A 27,230-nucleotide genomic window follows, 5' to 3' on the forward strand; every position below is an offset into this window, starting at 1 on the left:
TTAGACTATTATTCCTTTTGATTTCAGGTAGTTGTATGCTATAATCAATTTAGGGCTGGTTTAGATTCACATTTTAAGTTTCAGTAAAGAACTGTTGACAAATTAATGAAATGTAAGGTTAGTGCAGCATTTTTGGCTGGTAATTCATTAATATCTATAAAAATGATATACACTGTACCCTGGAGCCTAACATTTCCACTGCTAAGAATTATCCTATGGATATACTTGCACAAACCTACAAATATGTAAGCTCTATGTGGACAAGGCCCATGTTGGTGTAGCTCGCCTCTGCATTACCAGGGTAGAGTAAGGGTCTGGCATGCAGTTAATAAATACTGTGCTCATTTCAGCACTGTTTGTAATGAAAAGTCTGGAAAGTTCCTTCAAGTCCCTTACTTAGTCCAAAAATTATGGTACTTCCACACAACGAGAAACTATTCCAACTATTAAAAAAAACAAGGCAAATATATATGTGCATCATTGGGAATATGTCCACGATATATTGTTAAGTGGAAAAGAAACAGATTATACAATGGTATTTAAACATGCTCTCATTTGTGTCCAGTGCAAAAGAGCACACGTACACACACACAGAGAAGCATGCTTTAATAGGTAGAGAAACTTTCTGGAAGGGCACAGAAAACTCTGGACAGTGGAAACCTTTGGGGAATGAAGCTGGAAAGTTGCACTTGGGGTAGGACATGTACTGGTCACTTTACATTGTCTGTCATGGTTTAATTTTATCATGAGCAAATATATTATTATTCTTTTAAAAACAGCTATTGTAGGCTGGTTCTTACTTTCAAAAATTCTAGAAAGATCATGACTGCAGAATTCATAACTTCTTCTAGATTAAATGGCAGCAATGAGAAATGCCTGGAAGAGATGCTTCCTTGCCTAATGGTGTCTGGAACAAGTCACAAAAAGCTATACTTGTAATTCATCTCTATTCTCATAAGCTTACATATAAAACAACCCAAAGTTAGTAAATTTATTTAGTCCTTTGAAGTGTGGTCCATATAAGGACGTGGTAAGAAAAGAGTCCTGCTGGAGAAGAACAGAGTGTGGACGGCTTGCAGTCTCTGAGGAGAAATCCTTCCCCTATCTGGGCATGTGGTATCAGGGAGGGCAGGATTCTCTGACAAACTACCCGGCTTCCTCAGGCACACTCAACTACTTGCAGTTCCCAGAATGTGTCACACTTTCCCTTCATACCTTGGAAGAAACTGTTATTTCTCCCAGAAACTTCTCAACTTCTCCAGCCCCTTCTTCATTCCCCTTCCCCTTCTTTGGCCCCTGCTGACTCACCCTTCCTTGTCTCAGCTTGTATAAGGCCTCCTCATGCTTCCATAAAATTGAGGTTGCCCCCATAGACTGAAAGCTTGTTGAGGGATAGTACTGAGCCTTTGTTCATTGCAATATCTCTAATACCTACTATAGTGTCGAAAGTACCGAAGGCATTTGATAAATGTTGAATGGCTGAAGGAAAGAAGAGCCACCAGCTGACATGACAGAACAATGTCTATTTCATGATAACTCACTTCTAAGCCTTTGCAAAGCAGGTTATATGTTTTTTATTAAATTATCTGGTTTGAAAATAGGTAAAATAGAGCCCATATAGGTATTGATATTTCAAGTAATCTGGCATGGTAAATAATTTTAGAATCTTTCTGCTGTTTGCATACAAAGAGATGACTGAATTGGGCCTTGTATTAAAACATTTTATATTCAGAATTTGATCATACTTTCTACCCAAATACTACATCCTGTTTCTCTCTTTCAGGTTCAATTATTAATGAATTATTAATTATTCTAATCTTTCATTTTTATCTGCATATTAAAGCCTTTTCTTAGCTCCTGTAATTTTTTTTTTCATTAAAAGTTTGACATAATTTCATCTAAGGACTAAGCATAAAAGAAGTGGTTCCTGGGATTATAATCCTGGGATAGTCTCTTCTACATCTAAAGTACTGAAAATATTTTCTGTATTTGAAAACTAAAGATTTGTTTGATTTCTCCATCCCAGGCATGCTGCTTGCTGGGTTTCTCATCAGAAATATCCCTGTCATCAATGATAACGTACAGATCAAGCAGAAGTGGTCTTCCGCTTTGAGAAGCATAGCACTATCTGTCATATTGGTTCGTGCTGGCCTTGGGCTTGATCCACAGGTATTGAAGTATAAATTTCTAATTATTGACTTGGAATTTTGTTCTTCCAATATTGCAAGTATTTAGAATGACTGAGCTTTAGGAAATGGATGTGGACACTTTGCACAGCATTCAGAACGACAGAATGAAATTTATTTCATACAGGACTGTCCCCAAAAGATGTTCCCATACTCTCTCTTGGAGAAAGGTGGAGTTACTGTCTATCTAGGGACAGCACCAAGAATAAAGGCTCCCCTTTTCTCTGACAGAGATACAGGCCGTAGTTATAAATAAGGGTTGTGAGAGAGAAGACATCATATTTTTGGTGTGGAAAGCCCTATACGAGTGTTTAGGACTAACTATGCTGGCTCAGAAAACTGCCTAGCATACAGAATGAGTCTCAAAGTGTGCTTTTTTCGTGTTTGCTTTTGAAAGCAGGAATGAATGTTCTTGAGGATTGCCTTTACATCCGGTTCATTCTGGGGCCACAAATTATACATATGGCCAACACCGAGACGGTTAGATCAGCTAGTGTGGAGGTTATGAGCACAGACTCTGAAAGCAGCCTGGCCGAGCTCAAACCAAGCTCCACCACTCACTAATTTCATGATCTTGGAGAACAGCTTTAACTTGTGCCTTTTTGGATGAGAAAATCTAAACAATGATGATAATATTATCCCCTGTGTCATAGGTTGCTATGAGGACTAATAAGCCAACTCTAAAACACTTAGAACACTGAAATGTTTGTTAAATAAAACTCATTACCTGGAAAATTCATGATGGATGATCCAGACAGTCTGAACACTGAAGAAAAAGCATTTAATGTCATTCTCTCTGTGTGTCTTTAGAGGGTTATTTCGTATGTCTATTTTTATATTTCAGGCCCTGAGGAAGCTGAAGGGTGTCTGTGTAAGATTAGCCATGGGTCCCTGTCTTGTGGAGGCATGCTCATCTGCTCTTCTTGCCCACTTCCTAATGGGTTTGCCGTGGCAATGGGGATTTATACTGGGGTAATGATTTTTCTTTGTCGTATGAAAATACACACGGACATTTAGGACTTTCTCTGACGCTATACAAGTGAATGCATAATATTTTCGTAAGGACATCAGAAAATACAATACAGATATTCCAGCATAATATTATGACTATTAATATACCAGCATATAAACATTATAACTTCAAAATATAGTGTATGTCTTTGTAGGTGCTAACTTTGACAGTTTTATAATAATTTAAACTATTGAGGAAGTAATAGACTTTTATTATGCCTGATTCCATGCCAGTGAGAGATGCCAGATCTCTCCTCAAAGTCCATACAAAGGATAACGAATGCTCAACGGTGATCCACACCTAGCACAGGCCTCCTCCTCCTTTCACCAGGCTCTTATGATTATCTGTTCTGCTGTATTTTCCTCCTGCTGTTAGTTCTTTCTTCTTCTTCTTCTTCTTCTTCTTTTTTTTTTTGGTGAGGAAGATTGGCCCTGAGCTAACATCTGTTCCCAAGCTTCCTCTTTTCTTTTTTTTTCTCCCCAAAGGCCCAGTATATAGTTGTATATCCTAGTTGTAAATCCTTCTAGTTCTTCTATGTGGGATGCCACCACAGCATGGCTTGATGAGCAGTATATAGGTCCACACCAGGATCTGAACCAGCAAACTCTGGGCCGCCGAAGCAGAGCACATGAACTTAACCACTATGCCACTGGGACAGCCCCCGGTTCCTACTTCTAAGATTTAAGAGCCATAAGAAGTAAATAAATATGAAAGTACTTGGTAAGAATTTGGTGTTGGGGCCAGCCCCACGGCTCATGTTGAGGTGGCATTGGCGTCCCATATAGCACAGCCTGAGGCACTCACAACTACAGTCTACAACTATGTACTGGGGGGCTTTGGGGAGAAAAAAGAAAAGATTGGCAACAGATGTTAGCACAGGTGCCAATCTTTAAAAAAAATAATAATAATTTGGTGCTGATAAGTAGGCAAGAAGTAAGAACTACTTACTTCTCACGGTTAACACTCTCGAGCTATACTGCCTAGATTCAAATCTCGGCTCTGACTTTCCAGTATGTGATCTTCGGCAAATTACCTAATCTCTTTGTGCCTCCATTTCCTCATTTGCAAAACAAAGATAATGATTGTAGCTACCTCATAGGGTGGTTGTGAGGATTAAATTAGTTAATATATGTGAAGTGCTTAAAATGGTGTTAGGTACATAGTGAGCTTCATAAATGCTTTCTGCTATCCTACTGCTGCCGTTATCAGTGTCACTGTTACTGTCACTATGGCCTTCCTCTTCTAATCTGTTGTCTGATTTTTACATGCCAGGTCCTGATAGAAGGCCTCGCATCACTGGATTCCAATCCAAAAAGTCCATGGCCGTGTTTTTCAAACCTCATGCCGTGGATGTTTTGTTTAGATAGAAGGCAGATTCCTGGGGCCTCACCCCATTAGGTCTTCCAGACCAGCCGTAAATACAGATTTCAGACAGGCTGCGTAGTCCCAACGCAAGTTGTCCATGGCCACGCTCAGAAGAAGTGTTCTGTAGAACTTGTAGCTGTGCGTGTGTTTCTGTTTGGGACTTCACTGCCTTTGAAAGACTGTAATTGTCTAAAGTGTAACCTCTGAAAGAGTGGAGGTTATTATAATTTCACTAATAATAGTAATAATGAAGAAGATGCTATCATAAATATTTAAAGTGCTGCCTGCTTAGTTTTGTCTTAGGTGCTGTGTCTCCAGTTGTGGTGGTGCCTTCAATGCTCCTTTTGCAGGAAGGGGGCTATGGTGTTGAAAAAGGTGTCCCGACCTTACTCATGGCTGCTGGCAGCTTTGATGACATTCTGGCCATCACTGGCTTCAACACGTGCTTGGGCATGGCCTTTTCCACAGGTAAACTGATCAGTTCATGTGTGCTGTTCTCTTATGCTCTAGCGACATAGATATGATGTTGTGAGTGTGGCATATTTCCTTGATAATTGATTAAGGCAAATTAAAATAGAAAAAGCAACTCCAAGAGTTAGTTCTATACCTAAGGAGAAACCAGTGGCTTCTTGTCTTTACTCCCTTCACCCTCTAAATATAAAATGCTCAAGTACTGTGGTAGGTGCGTGAGGGGGCTTCAAAAGAGCAAAGTCGAAAGAAGGAGAACAGCTTCTGCATGCAGCCACCCGGGAGGGTCAGCCTTCGAGACTGCGCACAGAGGGTGAGCAGGTGTTTCAGTGAGCACAAAGGACAAAGTAGTCCAAGTGGGAGGGACAGTTTCTGTTCTCTCGTCTTTAACATTTTAGGGGAAATAATTATTTTAATGTGTATCTTATTAATACTTAATAACTGTCTGATACAGACATATTTTGTTTTAAGTAGTAATAAAACAGGAACTTAAGGCATTTTTTCCCTACTGTTATTCAACACCTTTATTATCCTTTGGGACAGCACACATTTAAGTTCACTTTTTAATCTGTTTCCAAGACTGGAAGATAAGATTTGCAATTTCATATTATTGACAAAATGTAATTGTGGGCTAAGTTTAGCTTCAGATTATTTAGTGGGAACACACCTTAGAAAGTCTTGTGTTCTCAGTCTCTCTGCCCCATGGTTATCCTCCCATTTTATGACTATATTTGACGTATGCCAATTACCTAGTACTTCACCTCTTCCCACACCCTGAAGTTGCCTTACGTCTAGTCCCCACCGTGTATCACTGGTGAATTAATCTTCTCAAAGCATTGTTTTGATAGTCTTACTTTCTTGTTCAAGCACCAGCAAGGATTCTCTATTACCAATTAGGTCGAATCTACACCCTTGTCTCTATTTTAACTCTACTGTACCTGTCCAATCGTACATTCTCCCTGCTTCCTGGTATACACCTTTAAAACAATAGTTCTCAGCCTCAGCTGCACACTATAATTACCTGGGAACTTTTTAAAAATACTCATATGTGGGCCCTACCTTAGGCCACTTAAATCATAATCTTTGGGAATGGAAACCACAGCTTTAGAGCAACAGAGTTTGCATTAAAATCACACAGGAGCAGGGTAGGGAGGGCCGTGGGGAGCGGCTGCTGGGGTTTTCATAATCTGAGGGGTGGGGGTGGGGGTGGGGCTAGCCTGAAGAACCTTCCTACTTGACAATACTCTGTACCCTCTGCCCTGCCCTACTAAATGCAGTCCTTAGACCATCTGGATAGGAGCTACCTGGAGCCTCTTTAAAATGTGGATCCCAGGCCCGGCCAGACTTACTGCATCAGAATTTTCAGAGGTGGGGCCCAAGAAGTCTTTTTTTCTTTTAAACAATCTTACTATACGGGAGACTGAAAGTGGTTAGTTACTTTCTACACATTTATAGTAAATTATTTACTGTAATATCTTGCAACGTATACTATTATCACAGATAAATGTTTTTGACAGTCACACTATTACCTAATAGAGAGCTGTCCTAGCTAAATAAAACTACTACAGAGGTAATCATTTTTTTAAATACAAGAGATAATTGAAACTGTAGGGGAGGAAAAACCGTTTCCCACACCAGGTTCGTTGACTGGGGCCCTGTAATCAGACTGACAAGAGACAGACTAACAAGAGAAAAACAGTTTATTAACGTGTGCATTGTGCTTACACAAGACCTCAAAGATGAGTAAGTCAAAGGAGCGGTCAGAATTTGGGCTTGTTCAGCATTTTAGCAAAGAACAATAATTATGTGGAGAAGCACAAGATAAAGGAGCTTTGAGCTTCTAGAGGCAGCAAATTGTGGGAAAAGAAACATATGGGGACCTAACGGTAGATAAGGGCTTGTTTTAGCAAAGTTTGTGATGTGAATTCCTCTGGTGCTGTCTTGGGGCTGATAAGGGCCCATAAGTGTCCCAAGTTGTCTCAGTGATTAACTTCTGTCCTTCCTGGTAAAAAGGAGAGGGGACACCTTTATGAATGTATGTCCTGCTTTTGGGCAAATAGTGAGAGGGCAGAGAGCTTTTCTTATATCTGCTTCTTCTCAATTGCCTTCAACTCAGAATAATCCTTATGCCCCAGTGGCATATTTGGGGTGACATATTGCGTACTCTAAACCACAATGACAAAAACCCACAATAACTAGTTAGTACATTTTTTCTTAGAATAGTGTGTGAAGAAGGGCTTTATGTGTTGAACAACTTTTTTTTTTTTTTTGAGGAAGATTAGCCCTGAGCTAACATCTGCTGCCAATCCCCTTTTTTGCTGAGGAAGGCTGGCCCTGAGCTAACATCCTTGCCCATCTTCCTCTACTTTATATGTGGGACGCCTACCACAGCATGGCTTGCCAAGTGGTGCCATGTCTGCACCCGGGATCCAAACTGCCAAACCCTAGCCGCCAAAGCGTAATGTGTGAACTTAACCATTGCACCACTGGGCCGGCCCCTTTGAGCAACTTTAATATAATTTTCTGCACAATGTGTTCACAAAGTTTTTTTAATTAAAGTTTCCTAAGTTCTGTATGATATGGGGGAAAATATTGGTTCTACTTACCTCTCTATTATTTCAAAGAAGCTGAGTAAGAAATAAAGATTCTTCTAAGAGCAATTTCAAAAATAATTTGTTTTCAGTTTGCTTTTAGAATAAACATTCAAGAAGGAATGAGTCCTTTACACTCATCATAGTAAGAAAAGATTCTTGATTTTAATTTTCAAATTAAGTTCCTGTATTCTATACATATCAAACCTACTAAAATCAGTGTACATTTGTTATTTTAAAATCAGGCTCGTAGGGCCAGCCCTGTGGGGTAATGGTTTAAGTTCGTGTGCTCTGCCTTAGTGGCCCAGGATTCGTGGGTTCAGATCCCAGGCACGGACATAGCGCTGCTCTTCAAGCCATGCTGTGGCGGTGTCCCACATAAAATAGAGGAAGACTGGCACAGATGTTAGCTCGGTGACAATCTTCCTCAAGTAAAAAGAGGAAGATTGGCAACGGATGTTAGGTCAGGGTCAACCTTCCTCACACAAAAAAAAATCAGGCTATTAAATGGCTGTTTGAAAACTAGATCAGTCTACTCACCCAGCCTATGCATATCATACCAATTAGCTCTGAATCATGAATTTTATCTTTCATATTTTCTTAGGCCCTTTAGGTAAAGTTTTTTGAAGTAAATGTACAAAAAAGTGCACAAATCATAGTTTATGCCTATTTTGAAGTTTATCTCTAATAATGCATACCTTTCTTATAAGATAGGCCCATTTTATTAGACACTTTAAGTCACATATATTTAAGACTGTGGAGAGCAGGAAATATCTGTAAACTTTTCCTTCTGTGTAATCAGATGCTTTGTGTGATGATTGAAGTAAAGTCTTTGTATTTATGGATTTAGAGTTCTGACTGAAGATTTTTTTTATGTGTGTCTAAGGTTCCACGGTTTTTAATGTCCTCAGAGGCATTTTGGAGGTAGTAATTGGTGTGGCGGCTGGGGCTCTTCTTGGATTTTTTATTCAGTACTTCCCAAGCAGTGACCAGGTAAAGGAAACCATCTGTGGGAAAGTCGTGCTCTAAAATGTCACGGGAAAACATTCTGGAACACTCCCTCAGAGCCATGTGAAGGACGTGATTTAGCAAATGACCCCCATTTTAAAACTGCTTGCTGCTCTGTCAGTGCTGTCTGTGAGGCTTAGGAAGACAGCTAAACCTTGAAGATGTTAATGCAGTCCTGGGATTTTCTTCTCCTATTTATATTCTGTACACTTCAGCTTGCACTGTAAAACAAATAACATGAATTCCAAACTAATAGGATATGCAAGTCTTATTTTTATTTTCATTTTTTTGAGGAAAGATTAGCCCTGAGCTAACATCTGCTGCCAATCCTCCTCTTTTTGCTGAGGAACACTGGCCCTGAGCTAACATCCGTACCCATCTTCCTCTACTTTATATGTGGGACGCCTGCCACAGCATGGCTGGACAAGCAGTGCATAGGTTGCACCTGGGATCCGAACTGGCCAACCATGGGCCGCCGAAGTGGAACGTGCGAGCTTAACCACTGCGCCACCCAGCCAGCCCCGCAAGTCTTATTTTTTTAATTAATTTATTTTTTATTTTTATTATTATTCATAATACTCAACTAAATCAAGATATAAAATGGTTCTTTGGGCCCACGGTTTTAGTGTCAAAATACCTTAGATTCTAATACTATCAAATAGATAGACCTTAACATTTCATTAAAATATAGTCTCTTTCTCACCAAGTAGATTGAAGTTCTTTACTGTACATAGTGATTCTTAATGAGAAACAAAGGCTTGTTTGTTTTCCTTTACCCTCTTTAGTCTCTTCTGATAGGTAAACATATAAAAACCTTTTCTTTTCTAAAAGAATTGGTGTTATTTTGAGATTTCAGAGCATTTTGAATGGAATTCAAATCTTAACTGAAGTAAAACTTTAATTAAGAAAATTAATGTTTGCATTATCAGAATGTATGTTGATTTGAATTTTTATTGTGCTGCAAAAAAACTCCAAGTAAAATAGTCTGTAAAAGATTTTATGAATGCATAAAAGAAAATTCAAGGATTTTCTAATTATGCAACAAAGTACAAAGAAAAATGATGGCTTACATTTTGTTGCTTACTGTGTATAAAATGACAGGTGAGTTGAGTAAAGTCCCGCTGTGCTCATCAGGGCAGCGACTATCTACATGCAGCTCCAGCAGACACAGGACATTTCCAGAGACAGTACAGACATAGAAATTTCCAGCATCACTGATCGTTCTGTTGGGAAGCGCTGATCTAGTGCAATCCACACAATAACCCATGAAGAGAATACCTTTAATATGACCATTTCACTGCTGAGGCTCAGGGAGAGATGACTTAAACAAGGTCACGTAGCTAGAACGCCGTAGAGCTGGGTATGAACTCAGTTCATCCACTGCCAGGGCCTGTGCGCTTCCAGTCGAACCCTTCTAAGGACCTGCTGCCTTCTAAAGCAATCAAGAAGTTTAAAGGCTGAACAGGGACAAGTAACGAAAGAGAGGAGCACATTGCTTAGATTTTAAAAATCAACACCACAGACTCCTCTCAGTCTACAGCCACCTAGAGTTTCTTGGTATTCAAAGATTTAGAAAGAAGAACTGGAGAGCATCACATTAAAGAGTAAATAGAGAACCTAAAAATAATAGAGATATCATATCTTTAAGCTTCACAAAAACCCCATGATGTAACTGCTTTCAAGGAGGAGGAAACAAAGCTTGGAGAGGCTAAGTAATATGGCCACTGCATAGCCAATGGTGGGAAAGAGCTTGCATTTTAACCCTAATTTGTCCACTTCCAAAGCCCACACACTCTTTTCTGCTGCTCCGTTCAGCCCTGCGGACTTCTGCGTCAATGACTTCAGAGGAGGCTCACTGAGGTTCCTGAACGGGGAAGCTGCGTTTGTACACATGCTAACTCTACTTTTGTTAAGGAAAAGAAAGTAAATGTTATGTCATGCATTTATGTGCACAGATACAGACATTTTTATTTTCTACTAAGTCCTGAATATGGAAAAATCAATAATTAAAAATCAGTTCTATGAAATAATTGAGCTAATCCACGTTTTTTCTCCTCAAGGACAAACTTGTATGGAAGCGGGCGTGCCTTGTTTTGGGGCTGTCTGTGCTGTCGGTGTTCAGCAGTGTGTATCTTGGTTTCCCTGGGTCAGGAGGACTGTGTACGTTGCTCATGGCTTTCCTTGCAGGCATGGGATGGAGCAGTGAAAAGGTGAATTTCATTTTAAGTTCTTCTTCTCATGACTACTTTCTGATTAGATTAGTTTTTTTCCAGATACTTTCATAATATCAAGTTAATAAAATTAATCATAAGAGCTATTTTCTGTACATATACAAACGTATGCCCAAATGCACACATACACTTCCTTTTTTCCTGTTACATACCAATCTATAACTTGATGTTTTTACTTAAAATGTATCATGGTCATATTTCCATGATGCCTCCCTTATTCTTTGTAAGGGTTGCAGAGTATTGCATTGTATAGCTGTACTGTACTTTATTTAACCAGTTTCCTGCCTAAATTTAATTTAACAGACATTTAAATTGTTTCTAATTTTCTGCCAAGACAAAAAGTGCATCAATAAAATATCCTTGCATATACCACTAAGACACTATCAAGTCTAAGAAGCACCATTATTTTACATGCCACCAAGAGAGAAAAAGAATGCTGCCAATTAAACTATGACATCACTTCCTAATTTCAGAAATGAAAAAGTGTGTTTCTTAAAATCAACAAAATATAGCATATCTTTGAGTGTATCTATAGGATTAATTTCTAGAAATAGGATTTCTCTATGAAAGAGTATGCACATTGATACTTTTGATAGTATCAATTTGCCCTTTTTTTAACGTATGCTTTTTAAAAATTTTTTGGTGAGGAAGATTGGCCCTGAGCTAACAGCTATTGCCAATCTTCCTCTTTTTTTCCTCCCCAAAGCCCCAGTACGTAGTTGTATATCCTAGTTGTAGGTCATTCTAGTTCTTCTATGTGGGACGCCGCCACAACATGGCCTGACAAGCGGTGTGTAGTAGGTCTGTGCCCAGGATCCAAACTGGTGAACCCAGGCCGCCAAAGCAGAGTGCACGAACTTAACCACTCAGCCATGCAGCCAGCCCCTTGAGTTGCCCTCTTAAACAGCAGTACCAATTTATATTCCCACCAACAGTTTGTGAAAGGATCTGTTTTTCTGATCTGTGTACTTTCAATCTTTAGATATTTTGCTAATCTGACAGGTGAAAAATGTTTCTCATTATTGATCTGATTTGTATTTCTTTACAAGTGGAGCTAATCATCTTGTCATATATTTACTAGCCAGTTTATTCAAAAGCCTGTGCCCATTTTTTATGATTGTCTGTTTTTCTTACTGACTTTCAAGATCATTAAAATTATTCATTTCCTTTATGTGTATTATGGAAATTAGCTGGTTGCCATTTATTTAATTTCAAGGTACATTTTTATGGATTTGAACTTGAGAGGATCATATACTATTCTGCTTCATGAAGAAATTAGATGTGGGTGACCTAAACTAAATACACATATATCATTTGGGAAAACCAAAGACAACTGTTGAAAATAATTCAGCTTAAAATAATACTACATGAAAAATATATGTTGATTATCAGTCCTGAGGTTGGGTGTGCAGTGCCCTGCAGGTGAGCGGTCTCTGCAGAGGTCTGTAGAGGCAGGGCTTCACTGTGGGCACATGGCACTCCGTTGGAGGCTTTCACTCTCGGGAGGCAAGACATGTGCAGTTGGGCATCCCTTTGCTGTAGAGGAGGGTGGATTGGTGGGGCTGCCTGGAGCCTTGTGTAGATAAGGGACTGAGGCCCCAGGAAAGCAGGCCGCAGTGGATTGGGCTTTGCAGGCAAGGAGCAAGGCTCTGCAGAGCCCTGCTGCAGGCACTGCATGGGCCCAGGGCTGCTGCGTCCTCCTGGGGAGGCTTGGCTGTAAGGCTTATTTCAGGTCTACTTTTTTTTCCTTAGCAGCACCCGTATTATTAAATTCTCCTTTGTGATTTCACGTAACTTAACATCTGACAAGAGGAAAGCTAAAACATAAACTTCCCAGTATAAATTGGGTCCTCTTATCATCCCTCATCTCTTGTAAACATTTGCTCTTGTCAAAATTTGCTTTTCCGTGGCTTCACTTTCCTTGCAGGCCGAGGCAGGTGATCACACATTGCTGTTCAGTCTCGGGTCTGATCTCGGCTCCCTGGCTCCTCGCTGAGCGCTCACTGCTGAGTGCCTTCCATCCTGCCTGGGCTGCTGACCAGCGCACTGCTCTTGGAGCACTCTGGCCCCCTTGTCCGGGACAGAGCTCGCAGTCTTCACTCCGTGAAGGCATGCCACTGTGTGTGCACTGTGACCCTTGTCGAGCATCTGGGAGCTTGCCTGACATTAGCATTTTACAAACTGTCCCTTCACTTTTGAATGGTAACCTTTTTTAGCATTTAAAAAAATAAATTACCAAAGAGAATATTGTTTAGAATAAAGTTTATTTGATTTCTGAGTATGAAAGCGGTATATGCTTATTGTAGAACTTTGAAAAATTTTTTAAAAGTCAGATAAAAGGAAAGAAAAAATGATTTGTAATTTCTCCACCTAAAGCCAACAGCTCTGTAAACTATTTTGGTTTATTTCCTTTCATTTATTCAACAGGAAAATTCTCAAATATGCTTGTAGTAAGTTTCTTCAAATTGAATTTTATAGGTAAATGCTTTCTGTTGTCACTTGTTTAAAAGTCTTCAAAAATTACAACCAACTCATTATATTATACTGTCATGGGTGAAAAGAGGGAAGAGAATTAATCAATTTTTATTGCCACTCCGTATGGCCCTGTGCTAGCCAGTGAGGGGATATTCTCATTTATTCTCATCAAAAAAACCTTTGAAAAAATATTACCATTTACATTTTATAGAGACTGTAAGTCAGAAGGACTTAAATAACATGTCCAAGGTCACAAAATTAGAAAGTGGCACTGGGATTTAACTCAGGTTTATCGACTCCAAAGTGACCAGAATATACCATCATTGTGCAGGGCACGTTTTTATGTTTCGACATCTATTCGAATAACATATAGCAAGTGTATTAAAAACATTATACTTCCAAACTTTGCAATTTCAGATTGTTTGTAAATTAATAAATGATAGGATAAAAAATAAACAGTGAAAAGGAACCATATCATTTGGAATAGAACATAAAAGAGTAGTTTTAGCAACAGACGTCGAGGGGAAGACGGGTGCCCACCGCAAGTGGACGTGAGCCACTCGCGCAGAAGACAAGGGAGGGGGCCCGGCCAGTTCCGGTTACACGATTCTTCAGAAAACGAGGATGTGAGTCATGTAGAAAAGACCGTTATAAACCAAACAAATCATCTGTTTTTCTGCATTTGCCATAACTTTGCCTGAATTGCCAGCAGCCTGGCTGATTACATAGAAGATCAATGTAATCCCAAAACCCGGAGAGAGAACTGACAGCTTTTTTTTTCATATTTACCTCTGGTTAATCTCCTATGTATGTCTCTTTACACACACACACACACACACACACACACACGTGGATGCACCATAAGCTTTTTAAAACCAGTCTCTGCTATTTTAAATTATGCTGAAATCCAATATCGTTTCCTTAGGGCAGATTCTTAATGCTAAATTTTTTGGGTCAAATAACATGAACATTTTTAGGTTTTTGACACGTATTACCAAACTGGTTGCTTTCTAGAGTTGTATCCATTTACTTTTCCACCAGTAATATGTGAGGTACCTATATCATTACATCGTCATCAGCTTAGAATAATGTTTATCCAACTTTAGCACCACCTGGAAGTCTTGTTAAATTGGACTTGTGGACCCCACTCCCGAATTTCTGATTTAGTTAGACTACGGTGGGGCCTGAGAATGTGTACTTCTGATCAGTTACCAGGTGATGCTGATGCTGCTTCCCTGGGGACCACACTTTGTGAAACACTGCCTTAGAATATTATTGTTTTTAATTTTTATCCTTACTGATAGTCAAAAGTGGTATCTTTTTTTGTTTTATGCCTCCTTGCTTAACAATAAAATTGAATGCTTTTTCATATATTTAGCTATTTGTATTTTTTCTTTTTCTTTGATAGGTTTTTTGTCCATTATCTCCTAAAGTTGAATGTACTGATTATATATACGATATTAGCCCTTTGTGCCTTTTTTTATTGTTCATTTTTAACACACAAATATCTTATAGTTTCACGTGGTCCGATCTATCAATCTCTTATTATGACCTTTCCTCAGTTTATTTTTTCTTAAAGATTCCTTTCCTAGTGAAATCTTACCTATGTTATCTCATTTATTCTTTGCAATAACCTTGAGAGGTAGATATGAGACCCATTTTACAAATGAGGATACCAAGGCCTAGAGATAGTAGATAGAGTGCCTAAGGTCACCAAGCTAATAAGTGGCAGAGCCAGGATGAAAACACACTGTTTGAGTATATGAAAATGATTTCCTAAAGACAGGGTAAAAAAACCTTCATTGAATCACTTATATGGCAGACACTCTCCATATCTTTTCTAATTTAGTACTCAGGCAAGTCCCTACTTCTGGAGGCACCAAATCAATGAGTCCAGGTTTTGGACTGCTTTTCCTCCTTGTTCCATGGTGTAGCATAGGGTCTGAGCACTCAGACTTCCTGGATTAAGCTCAGCCCTACACCTGAGTAGCTGTATGCCCATGTACAAAGTATCTGACTTCTCAGTCTTCGATTTCCATATCTCTCAAGTGGGGAATGATAATAGCAACAACTTCATAGAGTGGAGGATTAAGTGAAATAATCTATATAAGGCAAAGTGCTTAGTCAGAACACACTAATAATTTTTATGACTATCTCTGAGCAGCACAATGTAATAAAAAGAGCATAAAATTTAATCTATGGAAATTGGGATTCCAGTCCCAGAGATTCTACTGTCTAGATGTGTAATCCCAAGCAAGTCACTTACCTTCTCTAATACTCAGTTTCCTCAACTGTACACTGAAAAAAATAATAATAATCACTAAAGAATTATTGTGGCTATTATGTGGGAAAATGGAAATAAAACACTTGTAAACTCAGTGCTGTAGCTATATTGTTGTTGAATTATGCTTTGACAAGCTACAATATTTTATAAAATTTTGTTTGCGCCTGTAGTTTTCTGACATTATCTCATACTTTCCTGCTTGGTTTTCCTTATAATCTTGCCATTATTGTATTCAAATGCACTCACTTTTTTAAGGCCTTTTTCATCTATATTTTTCATCTGTTTTCAAATGCAGTGCTTCTTCTGATGACTTTAACAGCTACAGGATGTTTTTCTTGATATATTTTCAATCTTCTGAATCTTGAAATCTTCTCTCTAAGAAGAGAAGTGTCAGCTTAAGTAGATATTTAACTCATGATGAAACTTCTGTTTCTCTTAACTTTCTCTTTTTGTCCATAATGGAAAGTGATTTCCATTGTTGAAGATTCTTACTAATGGTGCATACAGATAGGTAAAGTGGCCTTAACTTTCAGTGGACACCACAGTCTTCATTCCTCTGAACTCATGTCTTCTTTTGTACTTAGCCTATTTGATGACTCCTTTTTCTTTCTTTTTTTTTTCCTGAGGAAGATTCACCCTGAGCTAATATCCATTGCCAATCTTCTTCTTTTTATTTTTGCTTGGGGAAGATTGTCACTGAGCTAACATCTGCACCAGTCTTCCTCTACTTTGTATGTGGGTCACCACCACAGCATGGCTGATGAATGGTGTAGGTCCACGCCTGGGATCTGAACCTGCAAACCTGGGCCACCAAAGTGGAGTGTGCCAAACTTAACTACCACACCACGGGGCCAGCCCCTCTATTTTCTTTATAAACAGATTCATTTTAGTTTTGAAGTTACAAAAAAACCCACAAGAAGGTACATTGTGGCTCCTCTCTCATCTTTAAGTTTTACAATATATAGGGCCATGTCTGATATTAAATTAGTCTACAGTATTACAATCAAAAACCAAATCGTGGGGCCAGCCCTGGTGGTCTAGTGATTAAGTTCAGCATGCTCCGCTTTGGTGGTCTGGGTTCAGTTCCCAGGCACAGATGTACACCACTTGTCTATCAGTGGCCATGCTGTGACAGCAGCTCACATACAAAATAGAGGAAGACTGGCAACTGATGTTGGCTCAGGGCGAATCTTCCTCAGCGAGAAAAAAAAAAAAAACCAAATTGTGGCCTTTGTCCAAGTTTAGAAATAAAAACAATTTGATAGAGAAAACTCAATATGCCTCTGCCTTCATTGGAGTTCTCAGTACATGAAATACTTTCGAGGACTTCTGTTAAGCCATTAGTCATGGCAACAGAAGGCTAAGTAACCTAAAATTAATAGAGTTGATTTTTGTTCTTTACAACTATGGATATCAGCTAAAGTCTGAACTTTAGCTATGATATACTCTAAAAACTAAATTAAAAAGTAAAATTTAAAGATATGTAGAAGGGTGGCATCTGGACCTTAGTTTGGCAGACGATTCACTGTCATTAAGTGATAAAGGATCTTGGACGTTATCTAATGTAAACCTCTCATTTTACAAATGAGGAAAATTAGGTGCTGAGAGGCGAGTGGCTTGCAGTTGGTGTGTGGCAGAATTTGAACCTCAGTCATGATCTGATTCCTTACGATGTGAAAACATAACTTTATAATGATATAGGAATAGAACTATATAAATAAATCAACCAACCCCTCATATACGGTGTCTTTAAACATTTATAAACTAAGAGGAAATAGAATCTTCACCTTAATAAACATACCAGAAATAACAAAAATTAAGAAAATAGGGAAACGAGGTAATCCTCCTTTGTCAAACTGCTGAGTACGTAAATGAAAGTATAGATCCTTAGATGTGTAAAAATGGTAAAAAAATGTTAAAATGTCGTTCAAAAACATAGATTCTTATTAGTTGATTGAAAAAATCTGTTAAATGTAAATTCTTAGACACTGTTAAGGGTACTGCTAAATTGCCCTACAAAAAAAGCATTATCAATTTGCTCTCCTACCAATTGCTTAGTTTCCTTACAGTCTTATAAATACTAGACATTATTAAAACTTTTTAGTGTTTTTTTCCAATATGATGGCTCCCCCCCCAAAAAAATATATGGTATATCATTTTAATTTGTGTTTCTCTGATTACTGAGTTTTAGTATCTCATGTTTTTTGGCCCTTGTGTTTCTTCTGGTACAAATTACTTGTGTGTATGCCTTGCCCATTTTTCGATTAGGTTCTATGTCTTTTTCTTATTGATTGGATATTGCTCCTTATTCTGTTACACATGGTACAGATATTTTCCCCTGGTTTGTCACCTATCCTTTTTTATGGTTTCTTTTGCCACAAAATATTTTCGTTTTATTCTAGTCAATTATGTCAATCTTTTCCAAGGGTTTTTGTATTGTGTGTCATAAAGTTAGTACTTATATCAATTAGGGTCTTAGAAGGAATGAGAAACCATATAGTAACTGGAATAGGGAAAGCTTATTATTAACCATACTAGGGATTGTCTTGTAAGATGTAAAGAGGCCCCTAAAGAATATAGGAATAGCAGCTATAAACCCCTAGGGCTGAGATGCAGCATCCGCTTCCACCTCCCCACCCCACCCCACCTACTTCGGCACCCAGGGCTGAGAATCCAAGCCTTGTTAGAGCCTTGGTTCACTGGATGGCAGAGAAGTCACCATGGTACCCTGCCTGCAGAAGTTGCTGGAAATCTACCCTCTAAAGGTGTATGGGGTGGTATGTTGCCCAGGGCAGTTGGCTATGAAATCACCCGAGGAGGAGGCTGGGGGCAGCTGCTGACCGCTGAGTGCTGCTGGCCGCCATACACCCTAGGAGCCTGGCTCTGGAGAAGCCACCCGGGCTGCAGGACCCGGTGCGGAAGCATCCTGCTAGGAGGAGCCACCGAACCAGACGAGCGCCTTCCTCTTGGAGTAGCTCTTGGGCGCCCTCTAGTGGCAAAATTTAATATGGTCCAGCTAGCAAAGGGGAAAGACTTAAAAGGGTCCAGCTCCATCTTCTTTTTTTTTTTTTTTGAGATTTTATTTTTCCCAAGCCCCCCGGTACATAGTTGTGTGTTTTTAGTTGTGGGTCCTTCCAGTTGTGGCATGCGGGATGCCACCCCAGCATGGCTTGTTGAGCAGCGCCACGTCCACATCCAGAAATCGAACTGGCGAAACCCGCGGCCGCCAAAGCAGAGCGCGCGAACTTAACTACTCGGCCACTGGGCCAGCCCCTGGCTCCATCTTCTGCAGAGCAACAATTGAAAGGAGGATTTGGAGCCGAGGGGCAGTAAGTTAATAACTGGCACAGCACTTCACTATACCGGAATTTTATTTTTGTGCATGATTTGAGATAGTCATAAACAGTATTCTTTTATAATAAAATAAAATTGGAAACAACTTAAAGGTCTATTAATAAAGAAATGGTTGAATAAACTATGGTACTTCCATATCATACATTATTATGCAGCAATAAGGTGCATTTCTAGATATATGTATAAATATTACAAGATCTTTTAATCATATTGTTGAGTGAAAATTAACTATAAAGTAATACTAAGTATTATGGACACACACATCATGTATTCAGAAGTCGAAGTCCTCCTGAGATGACTTGATGAGATTCTTTATAGTTAACATCCTTTTGCAAACCAACACCAACGCACCTTATGTAATACCTTAACTGTTAGAAGTATCTTTATGCAATTTTTTGCTGTATTCTAGCTACCTTCTTATTTATAGATGCCACATAGATAAAGCCTATCTCAGGTCAAATTGACTCAGATTTCAAATTAGTAAAATTCTTAGATCTTCTAACTTCACATAATAAAAATCCCTGTATGTGTATGTGTGTTTCTTTTAGGCAGAGGTTGAAAAGATTATTGCAGTGGCCTGGGATATCTTCCAGCCCCTTCTCTTTGGACTGATTGGAGCAGAGGTATCTATTGCATCTCTCAGACCAGAAACTGTGGGTGAGAATTTCAAAGTAGTGTTTTTGCTAAAATCAACTTTTTATATTCAGTTGTAGTATCTGTAGTAGGTTTATATTTGGTGGTTCCCATTGTCACAATTATATAAAAAGTTAATACTGATCTTTTAAGCAGTTGGTTAGAAAAGAATGTTTGTCAATCTAAGACAGTAAATTTTATGCCTTAAATATTGTTGCTTGTAAAGAAAAGTGTCGCTCTTAACTACTATCAAGAAAATGCAGGCCTTAAAATTTTTTTCCAACGATAAGAATGTTCATCTAGGCTTGTCCTGATCAAGGGCCAGAATTTTAAAGATAATTAGGCAGTTCTATAATATGTATCCATGGGATAGAAATGTTTGTTCATTCATTCTTTTATTCATTCATACATTCAAAAGCCATCATATTAAAACTGTTGACTTTTAGTACCATACTCAAAAATTAATTTGTACACGTATACAGATGGTCCCCGACTGACGATGGTTTGACTTAGGATTTTTTGACTTTACCATGGTATGAAAGTGATATGCAGTCATTAGAAACCATACTTCGAATTTTGAATTTTGATCTTTTCCCCGGCTAGCGATATGCCATATGATCCTTTCTCGAGATGCTGGGCAGCCGCCAGTGAGCTGCAGCTCTAGTCACCACAGGATCATGAGGGCAAACGACCCATACACTTCTACCCTATCTGTTTCTCAGTTTCAGTAAGTATTCAAGAAATTACATAAGATAGTGAACATTTTATTATCAAATAGGCTTTGTATTGGATGATTGCCTAACTGTAGGCTAATGTAAGTGTTCCTAGTACATTTAAGGTAGGCTAGGCTAAGGTATGATATTTGGTAGGTTAGGTGTATTAAATGCATTTTTTTCTTTTTCTTTCTTTCTTTCTTTCTTTTGGTGAGGAAGATTGGCCCTGAGCTAACATCTGTTGCCAATCTTCCTCTTTTTGCTTGAGGAAGATTGTCGCTGAGCTAACACCTGTGCCAGTCTTCTTCTAATTTGTATGTGGGATACCGCCACGGCATGACTTGAGAGCTGTGCTAGGTCCACACCTGGGATCCAAGCCTGGGAACCCTGGGCTGCTGAAGCGGCAGGTGCGAACTTAACCACTATGCCACCAGGCCAGCCCAAAGTGTATTTTTGACTTACAATATTTTGACTTAAAGTTGACTTTCAACTTATGATTGGTTTATCAGGATGTAACCCCATCGTACATCAAGAAAGACCTGTACTCATTATTTCCTTCTTTTCTTGCATCACAGTATTATTCCGTCCATACTAGGGATCCCATCCCTGCCACCTCCTTCTAGATCTCACACAGAGTCTCCCCTTTTTCTGACACATCTTCAGATATCCTTGTCACAGCTTTCTCTTCTGCAGAATTGAAACAGATTTTAATCTCTCCTATCTTAAAATAGTATCTTTCTATTCTGACGCATGTGACAACATAGATGAACCTGAGGACATTACACTGGGTAAGATAAGCCAGTTACAGAAAGACAAATCCCGCATGATCCCACTCCTGTGAGGCATCCAGAGGAGTCAAATTCATAAGGACAGAAAGGAGAGCGGTGGCTGCCAGGGTTTAGGCGGGGAAATGGGGACTTGCTGTTTAATGGGTGTAGAGTTTCAGCTTTGCAAGATGAAAATGTTCTGGAGATTGGTTGCACAAAAATGTGAGTGTTTAACTTAATGCTGCTGAACTGTACACTTAAAAATTGTTAAGATGGTAAATTTTACGTGTATTTTACCACAGTCAAAATTTGAATAAATATATATACATATATATATATATATCCCTTCTTCATTTCACTTCCCCCCTCACCTACCACTCTCTCTCTCTCTTCCTCTTTTCAAACTTTTCTAAAGAGGTAACTGTGTCCCCCTTTTCCATTTCAACTCTCATGCCCTCCCTCAGAACATTTCAGCCCAGCTTCTGCCCCATTCCACAACCAGCCCCGCCCTCACCACGGTCGTATTGCTGGATACACGAAATACGTGTTAGTCTTGACTTGACTTGATCTCTCAGCAGCATTGGACGCTATTGACCTCTTTACAACACTTTTTACGTTGAATTTTTACATTTTCCAGTGCCCTCTGAGTCTTCCTTTACACTATATATGGCTTAAGTGCTGCTCTTCCTCCAAGTTCTTTCAAAAGATTTCTACACTTCACGCTGGGTATCATTTCTCTGAGCTCAGCTACACTCAGTGGCTTCGATTATAAACTATGTAATTGCAAAATCTTTATCTCGAATTCAACATAGCCAGTTGCTGCTTGGACATCACCACTTGTAAATCCCACAAAACTTGAGGCTCAGTGTGTCCAAGGCTTCCTCATCATCCTCCCCAGACTGCTCCCTCCTGGGAATGGGATCGTCCCTTTTGTATCTTGTACTTAAGGCAACAAATACTTTTGAAAATCTACCACGCTGGGAAAAATACCCTCCAATAAAGAGCCACAGAACCTTTTCATAAAGAAACCATGTTGCAGATTCACAATAGAGCATCAAGCAATGTCTGTCTGGTGTTTTACCAGCCTCTTGAACTTGAGAAAGTTATTTATCCTTTCTGATCTTCATTTTTTTTCAACTGTAAAGTGAGAATAATTACTCCACAGGTTGTAAAGACTAAGTAAAGAGATGCATTTAAAGCTTAATACAGAACCTAGCACAGAGCAAGCACTCAACAAATGTTACTTTTTCAAAAACCACCCTATTACCTAGTACTCACCTTAGCTTTGCCTTTCTCAGGTCCGGTAGCTTGCCTTGCCCTAGTCACAATCTCTTATTTTGCAAATCAGAATGAACTTACCTTTATCAGCAAAGGATTCTGAAGGACTGAACGAAGTAGCTGTACACATCAGCCAGGGTGATGGGCAGTCAGTGCACACACCAGTATGGGGAAACAGGTGTAGAAGCCAGTGTCTATTCTGACTGGTCAGTGCCCAGCCAGCTCTCTTCTGACTGCCTGATTGCCTCCATACTTGCTGATAAATATTTTGAATATCACCTCTGGTCTTATCCTCTGTAAAGAATTCTCAACCACTTTGATGAAAATATTAAGTTTTTTCTCTTCTGCGCCCTCTTACCGGTATATTTACACTGCACTCACCTTTTGGTTCTTTATGTTTCTGTCTTCCTCTGACTTTGGAGTTCATGGAGGCAAAGTCTGTACGTTATGCGTGTTTGGGTATCAGAACCTAGTCCAAATTCTGTTATGCGTAGTTATAGTTTAATAAATTCTTGTTAAATAAACACATGGGAAAAAGTGTGGTTCTTGCTATAAAGCATAAGATAAATAACATTCAAATCTCCTTTGTGGAAATTCAAATATATTTAGTTAATTTCTGGCTTTAATTTAGGGCAAATACCTTCTTTTAAACAAATGGTCTGATTGATCCTTAATATTGATGTTTTGACAAATTATGCCTAATCATTTTTGTCTTTTTAATTTTTTAATGTTTTTAGATTATTTCTGTTGATAGAATTTTGAATCAATAATCAGGAGATTCCATTTCTTCCCCAGTATTTCGTTATGTCTAAAAATTGAGTATTTCTTACAGGCCTTTGTGTTGCCACCCTGGGTATTGCAGTACTGATACGAATTTTGACTACATTTCTGATGGTGTGTTTTGCTGGTTTTAACATAAAGGAAAAGATATTTATTTCATTTGCATGGCTTCCAAAGGCCACAGTCCAGGTAATGATGGATCTTAACTCCTATTTCAATATGATCCCTTAAAATTTTGAATAAGAGGGCTTGTCCAAATTTGGTGAACAAAAGTAACAAGTTTGATTTATGAAAAGAATTTTTACTAATCTACTCTAAAAGTTTTATTTTTGGTATGCTGATTCCTTTAATATGATGGCTCATTTAAATTTCTTTAGATCTCCAGGGTACAACTGAAAATCCAATAAATCCCTATGTTACTAGAAAGCAGTAGTAGAGGGAGGGAAGAGTTTGAATTTTCATCAGTCAGAGCTCTCTGAATCACCTAGAGATTTTTCGTTTTGATGTCTTCTAAGAAGAGAGTGAAACAGAAATAGCGCGGCCCATGTTAGTGTTTGGAAATACTTCACTGTCAATATGATTGATGATCAGTTATGCTCAACCTCGGTCTTTATATATAATGGAGAAAGATTTATTGAGAAACAACTCAGAAAATGCTTTATTGATTTCCTAGATTATTAGTTAATATTAAATTTTTCAAACTAGCTGTACTTCCTGTCAGTTGTCTCAATCACATGACCCAAAATTTGTGCACTCTAACAAGGCACTAACAGGTGCTTGAAATTATTGACCATGCATTTGGTAGAATACCTATAATTGCTAATTAAATTAGAACTGTATAGATTATCATTTGTTGCAAATAGCCCTGATTGTATTGTATATTTTCAGACTAATTATAGCAAACAAGATCTAACTGTTGCATCCTTGATTATTTTGCAATTATTTAAATATGTAAATTTCTATTTCATGAGATGAAAATCAGATATTTTTAATTTAGGAAACTTTGAGGGTTGTGTATGCTCTGTAACTATATGCCAGATTTGGTGTGGCTATAGGTTTGGGCATTATCCCAGAGAAGTTTTTTTTTCATCAGACTTTGAAAGATGTCTGGGACATAATGGCTAAGAATACTGTGAGGTTTATATGGTACAATAAGTGGAATAGTTTCTCCCTCAGTGTCTCCAGCTTCTACACTACTTCTGGTAACTTTATTAGGTAACTATCAAAATAATTACTCTAGTAGCTTTGGTTTGAAAGATTTGTTTCTAAAGGTTAAAATTTGAAAGACAGCACTTTCCTGCTGTCAAAGCAAATTTATAATAAGGAGAAATTATCTTGGATGTGGTGAATAATGTATGTACTGTGAAGCAAGTATTGTATGGAATTTTCTTTTTTCTTCTTTTGCCACTGCCTAAGAAACAAGACTTTCTTGTATGTTTTTTTCCATATTAGTGTTCTTCAAACTTTTTGGTCCATGACCTGCTGTAAGAAATATATTTTAAATCACAATATATTTTAAATCAGCATACCTACAAACCTCAAAACATACACACACAACGGAGAACTGAAAGAGAAATATACATTGTAATGAGTGCAGTTCTTGCCAAGAATTCTTGAAATGTTGAATTAGTTATGGTACAAGGAACCTGAAATAACAAAGAGCCCTCACATACAGGGACTAAGTGAGATAGATTTTTCCTTCTCTCCCACCAGCAGTCCAGCATGGACACTCCAGAGCTGGCAGGGTGACACTGTCCTCAGCATGTGCCTTCCATCAGTTCACCATTTCTCATCAGGGGGAAGGGGAAAAAGAATGATGTGCAAGTGTCCATTTCTCTTCAGGGAACAATCCAAAAGTAGCATTTATCACTTCTGCTCACCTCTCAGTGGCCAGAACTTAGATATATAGCTTCATCTAGTTGCAAAGAAGGATGAAAAAAAGTCTTGGTTTGGACAGCAATGTGACCAGCTAACACTCAGGAGTTCTAGTTTAGAAGGGAAAAGGGGCATTCAGATATTTGTGGGCAATTAGTAGTCTCTGCCATTGTGTCTCATCCACACCAGCATTCTCTCTTCTGATTCATTGTCCTAGAGGACAACATTGTTGTGTTTTGTGGAATAAGGGAATAACCAGATTGATTAATATATTATTTTCCCAAGTGCACTAATATGGCATTTTGCCTCTAAAAGAAAATGAAGGTTTTCATAATACTTCCCAGTAGACAAATTTTAAATAAAACATTTCACCAAGACCTAAGGCAAAGAGTTCACCAAATACCTAATAAGATTACCTTCAAGTTTTGACAGTGCCTACCACTTTCAGGTTTCTTTATGTTTAACAATTAGTTTAGCTCTATAGCAATACATATTCTTATGTTTTTTCATTTAAAACTTTGCCATCTTCCAGTAAGTATCACTAAACTTTTTTTAAAAGATTGGTATCTGAGCTAACATCTGCTGCCAATCTTCTTTTTTCTTCTTCTTCTTCTCCCCAAAGCCCCTCAGTACACAGTTGTGCATTCTAGTTGTGAGTGCCTCTGGTTGCGCTATGTGGGACGCCGCCTCAGCATGGCCTGATGAGCGGTACCATGTCCACCCCCAAACTAGCAAAACTCTCAGCCGCTGAAGTGGAATATGCAAACTTAACCACTCGGCCACAGGGCTCACTGCACTTTTTCATCTTGTTCTTTTTTAATTCCAGATTCCTGAAGATAAAAGAGTGAGATGACCAGTGACTTTCTTTACTCATAAGGAATTTAGTATACAGAATCGTCTTATAGTCAATTATATCATGAGGCTGTATTTACCTTGTGTTTTGAAATATATTTGCCTGATATTTTTGTAACCCTGCCTTCTGCAACTAAGTACATATGAATCACCATCCCTTCCCCATGCCAGGGCAGGAGAATTTTCAGAATACCAAAACCAATTGCAGTACACTTTGAAAGAAAGAACTTTCTTAGTTGAACAAAAGAACAAGCAGTTTGTTTTTGCAAATGATAAAATAATTCACCTTTTTTCTATGTGCCTGTCTTATATGCCTGTGTCCAACTTTACCATTAAACTTTTACAGGCTGCAATAGGATCCGTGGCCTTGGACACAGCAAGGTCACATGGAGAGAAACAATTAGAAGAATATGGAATGGATGTGTTGACAGTGGCATTTTTGTCCATCCTCATCACAGCCCCAATTGGAAGTCTCCTCATTGGTTTGCTGGGTCCCAGGCTTCTCCAGAAAGCTGCACATCAAAATAATGATGGAGAAGTTCGAGGAGAGCCCTCTGAAGAAGTTTAGAGGTGAAAAGAGAGAATGCTAAATATATGATTAGAAAGCTGTACCAGAGGCTGCTTTTATCAAGATAGATATTGAAATATATAATATTTAAGCTTAAAATGTAACAGAACTTAAAGTGTGGTTATTTCTTTAAACAGCATTTTCAGCCATTACCCTTTCCATGTAGGTGGTAATGTTCTACATTTCTAGCCTGATTTCTCTATCTTCTTCTTTTTGCTTCAAACACTCCATCATTATCTTAATCTGTGTGGGGAGAAATACTCTTTAATGTACTACCACGATATCAGATTAACAGGGGAAAGACCGAGTTCGGTGTGGCGTTCTGCTGGCCAACAGCTCGCTCTGAGTGACTGTTGCCGCCACAGTTTTATGATGCGTGGCCACCTAGCCTCTCATGCCTTGAGTTGTTTTTGGATCCTCTTTTCTTTTTAAATACATTGTAATCTCTCATCAGTTTCTCCCCTCGCTTTCCCTGTTAATCTGCCTCTTCTCCATTTCTGCCCCTCTTACTACCTTTCTGTGAAGTATTGTAACTGATTGGCCCCACCAAAATTTTTATGTACACAAAGTATCTTCATTGGCTCTTCCTCTTGCACCTATTTGGATGACAAAAGCCCTCATTCAACTTCCTGCCTGGCTCCACAGAGTCCCCCACTTCAGTGGCCCCTCTGAGTTTGCCTCCCGCTAAGACGTGCCCTGGTCTAGCCCTTTCTTAGTTGTTTCTTGTGACCCACGTCTTCAGGCTCTTCCTGTTCTCTAGGTGACAGAGAGCCAATTTTCAAATCTATGC

The 27,230-nt window shown here is 38.8% G+C and overlaps 1 pseudogene; it reads left to right on the plus strand.

Annotated features, from left to right (window-relative positions):
• Positions 1 to 26,549, plus strand: part of LOC139043138 (sodium/hydrogen exchanger 9B2-like) — a 42,079-nt pseudogene extending 15,530 nt beyond the window's left edge.
• The last annotated feature ends 681 nt before the right edge of the window (positions 26,550 to 27,230 follow it).

The sequence above is a fragment of the Equus asinus genome, unplaced genomic scaffold (assembly GCF_041296235.1).
Source record: "Equus asinus isolate D_3611 breed Donkey unplaced genomic scaffold, EquAss-T2T_v2 contig_176, whole genome shotgun sequence".
In the NCBI taxonomy this organism is placed as follows: domain Eukaryota; kingdom Metazoa; phylum Chordata; class Mammalia; order Perissodactyla; family Equidae; genus Equus; species Equus asinus.